Here is a 12,418-nt window from a genome sequence, read left to right on the forward strand (position 1 = left end):
CCGAGCAGCGACCCTCCCCAGCTCTAGCCCAACTCCTACTTACCTGCCAGGTGAGATACTATGATCATGAAGGTGCTTCTCCCAGGGCAAGGCTCACCCATTGCACTCTGGGTGTGCTGCCCCTGCGATTTCCCCAAATGTGGGAAACTTGACTGCATAATTTGTGTTTCCCCTGGTCAGGTCTCGTATAATTCAGATCTCTTTGTCTCAGGTCTCTCTCCAGCCTAGTTTGCTGTCTGTTTCCACTTCTCTTTTCTTCAGCAGCTCCCTTCTATGCCCTTGCGCACTATCCTGACTTCTCCTCCTTTCTGCTTACTTTGTGCCTTCCAACGCACAATGCGAACTACAGGTAGTGCTGCAGGGCCCACAACCTTTTACTTGCCTTACAGAGCAGCTCTGGAGCTGTTACAGTGCCCAGCTGCTGCAAGAAATCAGCTTGAATGCTTCAGGGGCTGGGGCATAGCCAACATGAGCCCCACACCGAAGGAGGGTGGAGGTGTTTAATGCAAACTAGGGGTCAGCCAAGTGCCGCAAAAGGCCACCATGCCCTGCACGCCCCTTTTCTCTTTTCATATGCAGACGAGGGTTGAAGCCAACTTTGACCCACTGCTTGGATGACATCACCATATGCAAATCTATCTGCTGCAGGCCTTCCCCCAGAAATGCTTGCACTAGTTGTTGCATTTGGTTTGTTGTTTGGGGGTGCTTCAGTATTAGGCAGCCTTCTGCCCTCCCATGTTCATCTGAAAATATGTGTTCTCCCTGCAGTTGTTGTCCCCAGATGAGAGTTCCCTTGTGCTGCCTCAGTTGAATCTCCTTTACTTGACAGAGATGTGCCTGAGCAGCGGCCCTCCCCAGCCATATCCCAAATCATACTTATTTTGCATAGGAGATACCATTGTTATGAAGATTGTTCTCCCAGGGTGCGGTTCATTCATTGCACTCTGGGTATGCTGACCCCTGTGATTTCCCCAAATGTGGGAAACTCGACTGCATTATTTGTGGTAGTGGTGGACTGTGTTTGTGCTTTCCTCTGGTCAGCTCTGGTAAAAGTCAGATTTCTTTGTCTCAGATCTTCCTCTAGCCTTGTTCTTCTTTCGAGAGTTCCTTTGTGCTGCCTCAGTTGGATCTCCTTCACTTGACAGGGGGGTGTCCGAGCAGCGACCCTCCCCAGCTCTAGCCCAACTCCTACTTACCTGCCAGGTGAGATACTATGATCATGAAGGTGCTTCTCCCAGGGCAAGGCTCACCCATTGCACTCTGGGTGTGCTGCCCCTGCAATTTCCCCAAATGTGGGAAACTTGACTGCATAATTTGTGTTTCCCCTGGTCGGCTCTCGTATAATTCAGATCTCTTTGTCTCAGGTCTCTCTCCAGCCTAGTTTGCTGTCTGTTTCCACTTCTCTTTTCTTGAGCCCCTCCCTTCTATACCCTTGTGCACTATCCTGACTTCTCCTCCCGTCTGCTTACTTTGTGCCTTCCAATGCACAATGCAAACTACAGGTAGTGCTGCAGGGCCCACACCCTTTTACTTGCCTTACAGAGCAGCTCTGGAGCTGTTACAGTGCCCAGCTGCTGCAAGAAATCAGCTTGAATGCTTCATGGGATGGGGCATGGCCAACATGAGCCCCACACCAAAGGAGGGTGGGGGTGTTTAATGCGATCTAGGGGTCATCCAAGCGCCGCAAAAGGCCGCCATGCCCTGCACGCCCCTTTTCTCTTTTCATATGCAGATGAGGGTTGAAGCCAACTTTGACCCACTGCTTGGATAACATCACCATATGCAAATCCATCTGCTGCAGGCCTTCCCCCAGGAATGCTTGCACTAGTTGTTGCATTTGGTTTGTTGTTTGGGGGTGCTTCAGTATTAGGCAGCCTTCTGCCCTCCCATGTTCATCTGAAAATATGTGTTCTCCCTGCAGTTGTTGTCCCCAGATGAGAGTTCCCTTGTGCTGCCTCAGTTGAATTAACTTTACTTGACAGAGATGTGCCTGAGCAGCGGCCCTCCCCAGCCCTATCCCAAATCATACTTATTTTGCATAGGAGACACCATGGTCATGAAGATTGTTCACCCAGGGTGAGGTTCATTCATTGCATTCTGGGTATGCTGACCCCTGTGATTTCCCCAAATGTGGGAAACTCGCCTGCATTATTTGTGGTAGTGGGGGACTGTGTTTGTGTTTTCCGCTGGTCAGCTCTGGTAAAAGTCAGATTTCTTTGTCTCAGATCTTCCTCTAGCCTTGTTCTTCTTTCGAGAGTTCCATTGTGCTGCCTCAGTTGGATCTCCTTCACTTGACAGGGGGGTGCCCGAGCAGCGACCCTCCCCAGCTCTAGCCCAACTCCTACTTACCTGCCAGGTGAGATACTATGATCTTGAAGGTGCTTCTCCCAGGGCAAGGCTCACCCATTGCACTCTGGCTGTGCTGCCCCTGCGATTTCCCCAAATGTGGGAAACTTGACTGCATAATTTGTGTTTCCCCTGGTCGGCTCTCGTATAATTCAGATCTCTTTGTCTCAGGTCTCTCTCCAGCCTAGTTTGCTGTCTGTTTCCACTTCTCTTTTCTTGAGCCGCTCCCTTCTATGCCCTTGCGCACTATCCTGACTTCTCCCGTCTGATTACTTTGTGCCTTCCAACGCACAATGCGAACTACAGGTAGTGCTGCAGGGCCCACACCCTTTTATTTGCCTTACAGAGCAGCTCTGGAGCTGTTACAGTGCCCAGCTGCTGCAAGAAATCAGCTTGAATGCTTCAGGGGCTGGGGCATAGTCAACATGAGCCCCACACCGAAGGAGGGTGGAGGTGTTTAATGCGAACTAGGGGTCATCCAAGCGCCGCAAAAGGCCGCCATGCCCTGCATAACCCTTTTCTCTTTTCATATGCAGATGAGGGTTCCAGCCAACTTTGGCCCACTGCTTGGATGACATCACCGTATGCAAATTCGTCTCCTGCAGACCTTCCCCCAGGAATGCTTGTACTAGTTATTGCATATGGTTTGATATTTGATGGTGCTTCAGTATTAGGCAGCCTTCCGCCCTCCCATGTTCATCTGAAAAGATGTGGTCTCCCTGCAGTTGTTGTCCCCAGACGAGAGTTCCCTTGTGCTTCCTCAGTTGAATCTCCTTAACTTGACGGGGGAGGGGCTGCCCGAGCAGCCACCCTCCCCAGCCCTATCCCAACTCATACTTATTTTGCATATGAGATCTCTATATCATGAAGATTGTTCTCACAGGGTGAGGTTCATCCATTATATTTTAAAATAGGAAGGTTCAAATTACATATTTGAATTGCATCTATGTGCTGGATTCAAATGTCCCCCCCCCCTTCCTTTCTCAATTGTGCCCGTCAGCAGCTATTCTAAGGTTGCTGCCAATGGGTGTGACACATTAATTTCTTCTGTGGGGTACACTGGACTCCACAAGGATTCACATTGGGGTGTAGAGTAGGATCTTGATCTGAGGCACCAACCGGCTCAAAGCTTTTGACTGTTCCCAAGATGCTCAGCGCATTCTCCTCTATAACCCCGCTTCCATGAACAGGGAGCTCAGTTTGTAGTTGTTGCCTTCAGTAGCAGGCCACTTAACAGGGGCCTGCCTCAAGCAGCCTATTCTTAGCTATTAATTTTGACAAGAAAAGAAGAACTTTTTTTATGAGAATCTACAAGGGCTGCAGCAGGCTAGGTCTAATAGACATCTTTACTGCAGCTTCATCACTCCCAGCGGCACTGTATACTCCCGTGCCCTGGTTGCTGGGTCACTGCAGCGGAGGCTCCGGTTTCTTCCTAAGGTCAGTCACACACAATGTAACACCCCGGTATAACAAGTGTGTAAACTATGTGGAACAGGTCAGGGATACCTTGATGGACTATTCCTCCTTCAGCAGCAGCTCTTCTCTATTCCTGGCAGAGAGGCAAGGTTTCCCCAGACACAAAGAAAGGCAGGCAGGGCTTTGTATGAAAGAATAAATGGTTTACCACATAACTCAGAAAAGGAACTGATTACAGTAGGGAAGGGAAAGATTTGATTCAAGCAACTTAAACACAGACACCATATACACTTTAAGTCATTACACAAATGGTAATATAACTAAATCTGAGATTAATACTATGTTGCTTAGTAATAGAAATCAACTTATGCAGACAATATTTTAGTCCCAGATAACATTGGTGTCACTGCAGGGAGTCTCTATGTGCACGTTGGGGCCCGGTTATGTTGTTACATAGTTATATGCAGCTATTGTCTCCTTTAGCTGTGAACAAAATATTGTAGCTCTGTGTAGTAAAGATGATTGTTTAAAACAAACTGGAGCTGCTTCCCATGTAAATCGCTGCATAGGTATAGTAAATATAGGATAATGTCCTTTGCAGTGGAGTAGGTTTCAGTATAAATATGGATTTATCTCACCCAGTCAATAGATGTTTCTGAGGCAGTTTCCCCTCAGATGTAGGCCAGTCAGCATTGGTATAAAGGCTTTATACTCTCCTGTCTCTGACACTTGCTGTGCACTCTCTTGGCTGAGAGTGTCATGGCGTTCTTACTTGTTAATTGCTGCACTTCCACTGCTGTATTTTGCACTACTGCTTACTCTCTCATGCAATTTTCAGCTTATTTGTCTCCCCTCTCTCAGCTGCTCATCTCTGCGTAATGGCGTCGCCAGCTCTTTCCTCACCATGGCTCCAACTGACTTCTCAAACTGCTGTTCAATTTTCTTTTAAATAAACTTTATTTAAAATGGCACAGGCAACTACACTGTTGTCAAAAATGTCCTTGTTGTTATGGGATATCACACGTGCCCCCCCCCCAAAACATGCGTGTCCTCACGCATTTTGGTTTTATCCCTATATAAACTTCTCACTATATCCAGTCACATTCATTAGTGAACACAGATTATGTCTGAAACATTAACATTTATCAACATTTTTAACATCAGTATCTGATAGGTATAATTCCTTTTGTGCTATAGTACATTAACACATGCTCCTGGAGCAATCGGTTGAAATCTGGACAGTATATGGTCTTGAAAAGTTTGTCTAGGAAACCTCAACCCCCCTGCCATGGATGAGTATTGAACTCTTTCTAAACTGTCTTTGGGACATGCTGTACAAAACTGCAGCTGACTATGGTGGTTTTCTGTTTTGCAAGCCCTAGTCTTCTTGCCTCCTTGTCGGTGACAAACCACCTTAGTCTGCTGTAAATACATTTTATGAGCCTCTTCCATTCCATCTTGGGATTCAGTATCACAGCTGGTTTGGGACAATGGATTCTGGAGAGAAAGAGGCAGCAAGGTTCTTCTTACAGAACAGGTTGGACAGTTTCGGCACCATCTCTTGATGTCTTCCCTCATTTCAACCCAAAAGAACTTTTTCCAGATGCTTGTTTCCATCCTTTTGCACCCAGGGTGACCTGACTTGTCGTGATATTCTTCAAGCACATAACAAGCACTTTGTCTTGGAATTACAAGTTGACTGATCCTATAATGAGTATTAGGATCCACACTACATCGAACCAACTGTCCTTTCTCTTCAAACAGCCTTTCTCGCTGTCTCAACAACTTCAGGAGTTCTGGCGAGGATTCTTGCCTTTGTCGCTTGGTCAGGTATTTCCCAATCTTCAGTAAGGCTTTGAGGTGTCTTATCATCTGACTTTTATCTTGCAGGTGGTCAAAACTGGTTCCTTGAATAGGTTGCTCACAGTTTCTAGAACTGGATGCTATATTATTCATGCCTAACATTGAAGCATTCTTTCGGATAATCTGGACACTGGAGATGGGCATTTCTATCATTATTTGGCTAGCCTTATTTTTTTCATGTTCCTCTCTTACAGATAATTCTGTTATCATTCTTCCCTTTTGTTTGGCTATCCCAGGTTGAAGGCCTTGTTTCTCCTGGAGCTTGTCAGTTTGAAACTCTCCTTGGAGTGCTGCTACGAGCTCCTCACAGCAGTTCCGCAACACATTCATGCCCACTATCACTGGAGGCAATCCATCATCTTGGGCAGTGGTGATGATGAAGCCTTGCTGTGGTAGCACTGTTCGTCCGATTTGAATTTCAGCTTCCGAGTATCCTTTGCAAGGGATGCAGTGCCCATTGCTTGCAATCGGGTTTATCAATGTGGAAGTTGACGGAAACATCTGTTCCTCAGTCCAATGCTGCTCAAACTGTGTTGCTTGTATTGTGGTCACTAGTGATCCAGTGTCTAAGAGAGCGGGCATTGAGACTCCATTGATGCAAACTTGAACCACCGGGCTTTGGCTAACATAACGGGTTAACCACATGAATTTGGAGTTTAAATGATCTGGCTGCTCAAATTCTCTCTTAATTTGTCCGCTTCCTTCACAGCTTTGAAAAATGGGTCGCCTTTGGGAGGCAAAGTGGTTGGAAAAAAGTGTCTCCCTGTTTCTATGTAGGTCCCATTGGGAACTGTTCAGTGGTCTCCTCTCCTGGCACCATTCCATTTCTTCATGGAGCAGTGCCTGCTGTCTCTTCAGAATCTGCAGGTCTCTGCGCATCTCTGTCACACCACGTGTCAGTTCAGCCAGCAGACTTCGTAACTCACTAGAAGAGTCAAATATGCATGTCTTTGAACATGGCACTGTCACTCCTTTTACTGTAGGTGGGTAAGTAGCTCCTTTAAAACTTGACTCCTGGGCATCAGAATTCTCTTGATACCGTGGCATCTCTGGAATAGACTCTTGTGGAACAGCCCCTGAAGTAAGACTGGAGCCTAGAACTTTAATCGCAGCCTCTTTAAAATCCAGGAATGTGCTTCCAGGCTTCTGCAATCTCAATAGTCGCAGCTGAGTTTTACAAATTCGCCCCTTGCACCTTCAGTGAACTGGTCCAATAACATTTTCTCTTTGTCATGCACTTGCTCAGGGTCTGCTTGCTGAACATCTCTGAGTGCTTCCTGCAAGCTGAGGGCATAGCCCCGTAGTGACTCTCCTGGTTGTTGCTTTCGAGCAAAGAAGTGCATTTTAAGTTCTGACACTGTCCTTGTGTCAAATGTGGTAGCAAGCCTGTTGAGGATCTGGTCCACAGTCTTCTTCTCTTCAGTAGGCCAGGAAGTAACCTCTCTAAGTGCAAGCCCTTTCAACTGTTCCATCAAGATCTCCACCTTTTGCTGCTCTTTCAGCGGGTACAGACGAAACAAAGACTGCAGTAGTATCCTCATCAGTTTATTTTTGTCAATTACCATTTTAATAATCGGGTAAAGAAAATTAAGTGGATTTTTGAAAGAAAACAATACTGTCAATATACTATTAAAACAAATTAAAATGGTAAAAGTTATTGTACTTTAAGTAAAAATAAAAGAGCAAAAATATCAATCCCAGTTTTGGATTACTTTAATTAACAAAAAAAAATGCATATAGCAGAGGATAGTTTCAATCTGCCTACCTCTGGGCTATGGACCCAGCATGCTTCCATTACAGTACTCTGCTGCACATGTAATTGCAAGAGATCCTGAAGCACTCACTCATCATGGGAAAGTACCAATGTGTTTCTTCATTGGTTGATGGAAGAAACATCTTACAAAAACTCTCCAGATTATTGACTATTTAAAGTTTTTCTTGGAAACGTTCTAGATGAATGCTTATCAGCCTTTGTCAGTATGTACTTTTGCAAAGTGTCGCTGTGGCGCAATCAGTTAGTGTGTACGGCTATTAACCAAAAGGTTGGTGGTTCAATCCCACCCAGGGACGTAATTGACCTTGTTATCAGATTTTGGTGATCTTTAAGTAGACAAGTCAAAATTTCAAAAACCCCTGTTATGGTGTTGGGTACCTGGCCTTCTCTGATGTAATCAGAGTTAGATTTGATTCAGTGATTTTATAAAAACAGCTAGGAAGCACAATTTAGCAGTGGTTTGCAGAGAAAAAGAAATATGCTGGCAAAAAAATCCAATTGAGTGATTAAACAGCTCTTCATTTTCTGGCTTTACTTTTATGCTAACAAATTTGTACTCTGAAAAGTGTCCACAAAGCCAAATATCTGATTAACATCTTTGTAGGAATGGTTTTTCACCTATTACTAAATTAAACTTGCTTCATTGGAAAGGCAGCAAGATGCATCCTCATTTCAATATCTACTGAAATAATACAGGTTGACACCAGGAAACATTAACGCCACTGCATCCTTGCTGCTTTCTCATGTGGAAGTCTGTTTAATGTGAAAACAAGGTGATATCTAATTAGCACACAGGTAAGGAATTAAGAAAATCTTTATTTAAGGGTGAAGATGTTTCTCACAAAATCGTTGCCCCAATGCATCATTGAAATTCAAGCTGGAAAGATGATTTTAATATATCACTTGTACATTTTGTATTGCTCTTCTGGTGACAATGTAGTTTGTTTTTGTCAATTACCATTTTAATAATAGGGTAAAGAAAATTAAGTGGATTTTTGAAAGAAAACAATACTGTCAATATACTATTAAAACAAATTAAAATGGTAAAAGTTATTGTACTTTAAGTAAAAATAAAAGAGCAAAAATATCAATACCAGTTTTGGATTACTTTAATTAACAGAAAAAAAATGCATATAGCAGAGGATAGTTTCAATCTGCCTACCTCTGGGTTATGGACCCAGCATGCTTCCATTACAGTCCTCTGCTGCACATGTAAGTGCAAGAGATCCTGAAGCACTCACTCATCATGGGAAAGTACCAATGTGTTTCTTCATTGGTTGATGGAAGAAACATCTAGTTCGCATTAAACACCTCCACCCTCCTTCGGTGTGGGGCTCATGTTGGCTATGCCCCAGCCCCTGAAGCATTCAAGCTGATTTCTTGCAGCAGCTGGGCACTGTAACAGCTCCAGAGCTGCTCTGTACGGCAAGTAAAAGGGTGTGGGCCCTGCAGCACTACCTGTAGTTTGCATTGTGCATTGGAAGGCACAAAGTAAGCAGACAGGAGGAGAAGTCAGGATAGTGCACAAGGGTATAAAAGGGAGGGGCTCATGAAAAAAGAAGTGGAAACAGACAGCAAACTAGGCTGGAGAGAGACCTGAGACAAAGAGATCTGAATTATACGAGAGCCGACCAGGGGAAACACAAATTATGCAGTCAAGCTTCCCACATTTGGGGAAATCAGAGTGCAATGGGTGAGCCTTGCCCTGGGAGAAGCACCTTCATGATCATAGTATCTCACCTGGCAGGTAAGTAGGAGTTGGGCTAGAGCTGGGGAGGGTCGCTGCTCGGGCACCCCCCTGTCAAGTGAAAGAGATCCAACTGAGGCAGCACAAGGAAACTCTCGAAAGAAGAACAAGGCTAGAGGAAGATCTGAGACAAATAAATCTGACTTTTACCAGAGCTGACCAGAGGAAAGCACAAACACAGTCCCCCACTACCACAAATAATGCAGTCGAGTTTCCCACATTTGGGGAAATCACAGGGGTCAGCATACCCAGAATGCAATGAATGAACCTCACCCTGGGAGAACAATCTTCATGACCATGCAAAATAAGTCAATCTTCATGACCATGCAAAATAAGTATGATTTGGGATAGGGCTGGGGAGGGCCGCTGCTCAGGCACATCTCTGTCAAGTAAAGGAGATTCAACTGAGGCAGCACAAGGGAACTCTCATCTGGGGACAACAACTGCAGGGAGAACACATATTTTCAGATGAACATGGGAGGGCAGAAGGCTGCCTAATACTGAAGCACCCCCAAACAACAAACCAAATGCAACAACTAGTGCAAGCATTCCTGGGGGAAGGCCTGCAGCAGATGGATTTGCATACGGTGATGTCATCCAAGCAGTGGGTCAAAGTTGGCTTCAACCCTCGTCTGCATATGAAAAGAGAAAAGGGGCGTGCAGGGCATGGCGGCCTTTTGCGGTGCTTGGATGACCCCTAGTTCACATTAAACACCTCCACCCTCCTTCGGTGTGGGGCTCATGTTGGCTGTGCCCCAGCCCCTGAAGCATTCAAGCTGATTTCTTGCAGTAGCTGGGCACTGTAACAGCTCCAGAGCTGCTCTGTACGGCAAGTAAAAGGGTGTGGGCCCTACAGCACTACCTGTAGTTTGCATTGTGCATTGGAAGGCACAAAGTAAGCAGACAGGAGGAGAAGTCAGGATAGTGCACAAGGGTATAAAAGGGAGGGGCTCATGAAAAAAGAAGTGGAAACAGACAGCAAACTAGGCTGGAGAGAGACCTGAGACAAAGAGATCTGAATTATACGAGAGCCGACCAGGGGAAACACAAATTATGCAGTCAAGCTTCCCACATTTGGGGAAATCGCAGGGGCACCACACCCAGAGTGCAATGGGTGAGCCTTGCCCTGGGAGAAGATCCTTCATGATCATAGTATCTCACCTGGCAAGTAAGTAGGAGTTGGGCTAGAGCTGGGGAGGGTCGCTGCTCGGGCACCCCCCTGTCAAGTTAAAGAGATCCAACTGAGGCAGCACAAGGGAACTCTCGAAAGAAGAACAAGGCTAGAGGAAGATCTGAGACAAAGAAATCTGACTTTTACCAGAGCTGTCCAGAGGAAAGCACAAACACAGTCCCCCACTACCACAAATAATGCAGTCGAGTTTCCCACATTTGGGGAAATCACAGGGGTCAGCATACCCAGAATGCAATGAATGAACCTCACCCTGGGAGAACAATCTTCATGACCATGTCCCCAGATGAGAGTTCCCTTGTGCTGCCTCAGTTGAATCTCCTTTACTTGACAGAGATGTGCCTGAGCAGCGGCCCTCCCCAACCCTATCCCAAATCATACTTATTTTGCATAGGCGATACGCCTATGCAAAATAAGTATGATTTGGGATAGGGTTGGGGAGGGCCGCTGCTCAGGCACATCTCTGTCAAGTAAAGGAGATTCAACTAAGGCAGCACAAGGGAACTCTCATCTGGGGACAACAACTGCAGGGAGAACACATATTTTCAGATAAACATGGGAGGGCAGAAGGCTGCCTAATACTGAAGCACCCCCAAACAACAAACCAAATGCAACAACTAGTACAAGCATTCCTGGGGGAAGGCCTGCAGCAGATGGATTTGCATATAGTGATGTCATCCAAGCAGTGGGTCAAAGTTGGCTTCAACCCTCGTCTGCATATGAAAAGAGAAAAGGGGCGTGCAGGGCATGGCGGCCTTTTGCGGCGCTTGGATGACCCCTAGTTCGCATTAAACACCTCCACCCTCCTTCGGTGTGGGGCTCATGTTGGCTATGCCCCAGCCCCTGAAGCATTCAAGGTGATTTCTTGCAGCAGCTGGGCACTGTAACAGCTCCAGAGCTGCTCTGAACGGCAAGTAAAAGGGTGTGGGCCCTGCAGCACTACCTGTAGTTTGCATTGTGCATTGGAAGGCACAAAGTAAGCAGACGGGAGAAGTCAGGATAGTGCGCAAGGGCATAGAAGGGAGCGGCTCAAGAAAAGAGAAGTTGAAACAGACAGCAAACTAGGCTGGAGAGAGACCTGAGACAAAGAGATCTGAATTATACGAGAGCCGACCAGGGGAAACACAAATTATGCAGTCAAGTTTCCCACATTTGGGGAAATCGCAGGAGCAGCACACCCAGAGTGCAATGGGTGAGCCTTGCCCTGGGAGAAGCACCTACATGATCATAGTATCTCACCTGCCAGGTAAGTAGAAGTTGGGCTAGAGCTGGGGAGGGTCGCTGCTCGGGTACCCCCCTGTCAAGTGAAGGAGATTCAACTGAGGCAGCACAAGGGAACTCTCGAAAGAAGAACAAGGCTAGAGGAAGATCTGAGACAAATAAATCTGACTTTTACCAGAGCTGACCAGAGGAAAGCACAAACACAGTCCCCCACTACCACAAATAATGCAGTCGAGTTTCCCACATTTGGGGAAATCACAGGGGTCAGCATACCCAGAATGCAATGAATGAACCTCACCCTGGGAGAACAATCTTCATGACCATGGTATCTCCTATGCAAAATAAGTATGATTTGGGATAGGGCTGGGGAGGGCCGCTGCTCAGGCACATCTCTGTCAAGTAAAGGAGATTCAACTGAGGCAGCACAAGGGAACTCTCATCTGGGGACAACAACTGCAGGGAGAACACATATTTTCAGATGAACATGGGAGGGCAGAAGGCTGCCTAATAATGAAGCACCCCCAAACAACAAACCAAATGCAACAACTAGTGCAAGCATTCCTGGGGGAAGGCCTGCAGCAGATGGATTTGCATACGGTGATGTCATCCAAGCAGTGGGTCAAAGTTGGCTTCAACCCTCGTCTGCATATGAAAAGAGAAAAGGGGCGTGCAGGGCATAGCGGCCTTTTGCGGCGCTTGGATGACCCCTAGTTCGCATTAAACACCTCCACCCTCCTTCGGTGTGGGGCTCATGTTGGCTATGCCCCAGCCCCTGAAGCATTCAAGCTGATTTCTGCCGTACAGAGCAGCTCTGGAGCTGTTACAGTGCCCAGCTGCTGCAAGAAATCAGCTTGAATGCTTC

General features: G+C 46.3%; 8 non-coding genes and 2 pseudogenes across 8 annotated transcripts; 5 read left to right on the plus strand and 5 right to left on the minus strand.

Moving 5' to 3' along the window:
• Nucleotides 1-35: 35 nt before the first annotated feature.
• On the plus strand, nucleotides 36-198 carry LOC135024076 (U1 spliceosomal RNA). Its single transcript, XR_010220948.1, has one exon. It is a non-coding gene; the product is annotated as a U1 spliceosomal RNA (small nuclear RNA).
• Nucleotides 199-872: 674 nt separating this feature from the next.
• Nucleotides 873-1,036, plus strand: LOC135024008 (U1 spliceosomal RNA). Its single transcript, XR_010220884.1, has one exon. It is a non-coding gene; the product is annotated as a U1 spliceosomal RNA (small nuclear RNA).
• A 152-nt stretch (nucleotides 1,037-1,188) lies between these two features.
• On the plus strand, nucleotides 1,189-1,351 carry LOC135024059 (U1 spliceosomal RNA). Its single transcript, XR_010220931.1, has one exon. It is a non-coding gene; the product is annotated as a U1 spliceosomal RNA (small nuclear RNA).
• A 674-nt stretch (nucleotides 1,352-2,025) lies between these two features.
• Nucleotides 2,026-2,189, plus strand: LOC135024024 (U1 spliceosomal RNA). Its single transcript, XR_010220900.1, has one exon. It is a non-coding gene; the product is annotated as a U1 spliceosomal RNA (small nuclear RNA).
• Nucleotides 2,190-2,341: 152 nt separating this feature from the next.
• Nucleotides 2,342-2,504, plus strand: LOC135024140 (U1 spliceosomal RNA). The gene has a single exon (XR_010221001.1). It is a non-coding gene; the product is annotated as a U1 spliceosomal RNA (small nuclear RNA).
• Nucleotides 2,505-9,306: 6,802 nt separating this feature from the next.
• Nucleotides 9,307-9,485, minus strand: LOC135024162 (U1 spliceosomal RNA; annotated as a pseudogene).
• Nucleotides 9,486-10,159: 674 nt separating this feature from the next.
• Nucleotides 10,160-10,322, minus strand: LOC135024192 (U1 spliceosomal RNA). Its single transcript, XR_010221040.1, has one exon. It is a non-coding gene; the product is annotated as a U1 spliceosomal RNA (small nuclear RNA).
• Nucleotides 10,323-10,474: 152 nt separating this feature from the next.
• On the minus strand, nucleotides 10,475-10,629 carry LOC135024151 (U1 spliceosomal RNA; annotated as a pseudogene).
• A 797-nt stretch (nucleotides 10,630-11,426) lies between these two features.
• Nucleotides 11,427-11,589, minus strand: LOC135024046 (U1 spliceosomal RNA). The gene has a single exon (XR_010220922.1). It is a non-coding gene; the product is annotated as a U1 spliceosomal RNA (small nuclear RNA).
• Nucleotides 11,590-11,741: 152 nt separating this feature from the next.
• Nucleotides 11,742-11,905, minus strand: LOC135024143 (U1 spliceosomal RNA). The gene has a single exon (XR_010221004.1). It is a non-coding gene; the product is annotated as a U1 spliceosomal RNA (small nuclear RNA).
• Between the last annotated feature and the right edge of the window lie 513 nt (nucleotides 11,906-12,418).

Source organism: Pseudophryne corroboree, unplaced genomic scaffold (genome assembly GCF_028390025.1).
Source record: "Pseudophryne corroboree isolate aPseCor3 unplaced genomic scaffold, aPseCor3.hap2 scaffold_403, whole genome shotgun sequence".
Taxonomy (NCBI): Eukaryota; Metazoa; Chordata; class Amphibia; order Anura; family Myobatrachidae; genus Pseudophryne; species Pseudophryne corroboree.